At 36.0% G+C, this 3182-nt stretch overlaps 1 long non-coding RNA gene across 1 annotated transcript; it reads right to left on the bottom strand.

The window, feature by feature from the left end:
• Positions 1-391: 391 nt before the first annotated feature.
• LOC115307766 lies at positions 392-2643 on the bottom strand. The gene is made up of 2 exons (XR_003916128.1): positions 2179-2643; positions 392-1544 (listed from the first exon to the last, which is right to left on the bottom strand). It is a non-coding gene; the product is annotated as an uncharacterized LOC115307766 (long non-coding RNA).
• Between the last annotated feature and the right edge of the window lie 539 nt (positions 2644-3182).

Raw genomic sequence — 3182 nt, 5'->3', positions numbered from 1 at the left:
GGTTCATGGACAAAATATCTTGGAGCTAGATAACTTAGTCACTGAATACAACATTCAGAATAATTTTGTTCATCCTTTAATACTGAAAACTAAAATAATAACAAAAAATAATATCCAGACTGGGTGCTGGGAGGCCTCAGCTACCTGTCTTTGGATGTGTAAAACCCAGGTGTTCCACACTTTGTAGGGTCAGTTCTTACATTAGGATCATTTAATAAGTAAAGAGAGTGTAAACTTTCCTTGATATTCAGAAATTTTTAAACTCATCTAACAAGAATATTCCCTCTAGAATTAATTTCGCCAAAATATTGCTATTTTCCAAAAAGGTAGAATCTTTTTATTGTAAGAGTTAAAACAGGCCAGCCTACATAAACAGGCTCTCTCCTTCTCCTTTTTTTTTTTTCCCCCCATTTGGATACCTTCTGGTATGTATTTTGAGAACACAAGAATTGTCACACTAGGTCAGATGAACCATTCCAGTACCTGACTGTTTTGCCAAGAGCAGTTGTTTAAGGAAATCTACAGATAAGCGAGGCAGGTATGGAATAAGACACTGGAATGGTCTGGGATATCTGGGATAAGATATTAAAGGATCACCTCCTTCTAACTCAAGAGCAGTCCATCCCAATAAGCAGGAATTGAGGCAAAAATTGCAGGAGACTTCTTTTCTGATCTTTGGCCTACGAACTTGGGCCATCCTGTTTCCCTGCACAAAGGAAGGCAAAACTTGCTGGCAACTAAGAAATAATCCACTCCAAAACCAAAATGGTAACAGCTTCTGTGTCCCATGTAAATATGCTATCACTCCCATGGAAGGCAGCTGAGCATCCACAACAGAGAACAACAGTTTAGAGCAGCTGTATTGACTTTCTACAAGTATCTTTCACCTCCAGCAGTTTCTGCAGAGTCACTCATCACACACTTTTTTGAAGTTGAAGGAATAATTATTCCCAGTAACCAAAACATTGTCAGTTTAAAAAACCTTATATACGGCGTAGGAATACAGAAACTGCCTTCCCTCACAAGCAGAAAGGTAAACCTTAATGTGGAAACAATATAGATGAGAAACATATAAGTTTTACAAAAACTAGAGTTTATGTTTTAAAGTTGGACCTCTAACTTCACCAAAACAGAGAAAATAAAGAACTTACATTAGTATCCATGACATTAAATATTTTAAAATATTTGCTACAGTTGTGAACTTTCCTAAGGACATATACATTGCTACCAAACACTGATAAAGGTGTTTTGGCAACGAAGACATCATAATAGTCATCCCAGCTAGATGTCAGAGGAGTCACAGGTAACTCACTCTTAGAATGACATCTAAGAATGTACTGGATGCAAAAGTGAACTCTGTCTTTGGTTTTGAAACGCATTCAGATATGAAGAATACACACCACACACCATGTTCTTTTGGATTGCCAGTGGATTTTTTCTAGAAGTCACACCATTGGAAGTTATCTGTACATATTTCTGCTGAAAATAAATTTGACAATAGTTTTCAACTGTATATGCATTCTTCACATCTTCAAAAAGGCAACCTACAAAAGGAAGCAGAAACAATATTCTGATTAGTCTTTACAGTGCAGGTAAAACAAAGATGTTTCTTTGTATCAACAGAAATTATATACTATAATAATATTTTTACCTAATAACACACTAATGCAATAAGAAAACAGAGGCTATATTTGAGAGCAGTGTTACTTTCCCATGTCTTTTCTACCTCGTAGGTCTCCTAAAAATTCTCAAGCTTTCTTTTTGCTTAAGCACTGCAAGGGTTGCTGAACTACGTATCAAATCTTTTTTTTTCCCCAGAATAAAAAAGCACAAGGTAGTCATCTCATCTAACTTAAAAGGCTATTTAATGGTATTTTGAAACTAGTTAGATTAAATCTTTGATACATTCCCTGGTCTGTCTGAATACTGTTTGAACAGTGCCGTCACTATAAGTCAAATCCTGATTCCAGAGTCACAATGAAAAGTCCAAAGTCATAAAGAAAAAATGCCTTACATTTTAAAATGACCAGGAACCAAAATCCTACCCTAGGAGAGAAGACAAATACTTCTATACGATCAGAAGAGAGCAAATGAGGTACCTTTTCTCTTTAGTGGACTAAGTCAACTGTGTAACAGCTATTTAGAGGGAAGGTGATCTATCAAATACAAGAGACCTACAGGATTTCTGCTGTCCCAACTCATTCATTCTTTGTCACATCCATGCAGCAGTTTCTCCTGTATGGTTTTGGTTTTGGTTTAGCTTTCTTCAGGACCTGCATGATACTAACGCAGAAATTAAGCTAGCTGACTGGAAACACAATCACACATCCAGATTCTTATCTGCCAAGGAGATTGCTTCACATATTTTTTGCTGATCACAAAGACAGAAAAACGGATGGACAGGTTCCATCACAGAAGGGCACAAAAGAAAAGAAAGAAAGAAAAAAAATTCTACCAGGTTATACAACCATCTTCTGAAAATATATAACCTGTTTCTCCTACCCCATGAAAAACAGACCAAAAAAAAAATATGTGAGATAAACACTTCCCCTTTGTTCTCTCCAAGACCTTTCAACAGTCACTTAAGTGAAGATTCAAATTACTATCAATTACCACTTTGGATTTTCACAGCTGACCCTCAATCACCACTCTACTCAACACTGTGATTAAAGAATGCATGAAACATGATCAAGCAGAAGGAATTGAATAAAAGCATAAAATATCACTGAGTGGAGTGTTCAGAACAAAGGGCAAAACAGAGTTAAAACATTCATTTTGAATCCTATGCCCAAAGTATGTTTCAGAGAGTGAAAAAAAATAAAGCATTTTTAACATATCTAAGAGGCTTCTCAGAGAATCAGTCGTAAAAAGGCCCATGTCTAAATAACATGTCCACAAGGCATAAATGGGACAGGAAAATAACAATTCTTGGTTAAGAACAGAAAAAAAACCCATGCAATCTCAATTCCTGAACACTCTTTTGCTACTCCAACACTAACAGCAATAACCTATTAGAAAGCTGCGATGCTACTACATGGAAGGCTTTGTACAGATAACAAAACTGAGATCCCTTAAAGCTTCCCCATTTCCAAATAATTCTTTTCTTCTTCCAAAATTCACTTGCATTTTCATGTCTTAGATTAAATATAAGGAAGAAATTCTTTATTGTGAGAGTGGTGAGA

Source organism: Manacus vitellinus, unplaced genomic scaffold, assembly GCF_001715985.3.
Source record: "Manacus vitellinus isolate BGI_N305 unplaced genomic scaffold, ASM171598v3 scaffold_4_pilon, whole genome shotgun sequence".
NCBI lineage: Eukaryota > Metazoa > Chordata > Aves > Passeriformes > Pipridae > Manacus > Manacus vitellinus.
This window is presented reverse-complemented; position numbering and strand designations above follow the sequence as displayed.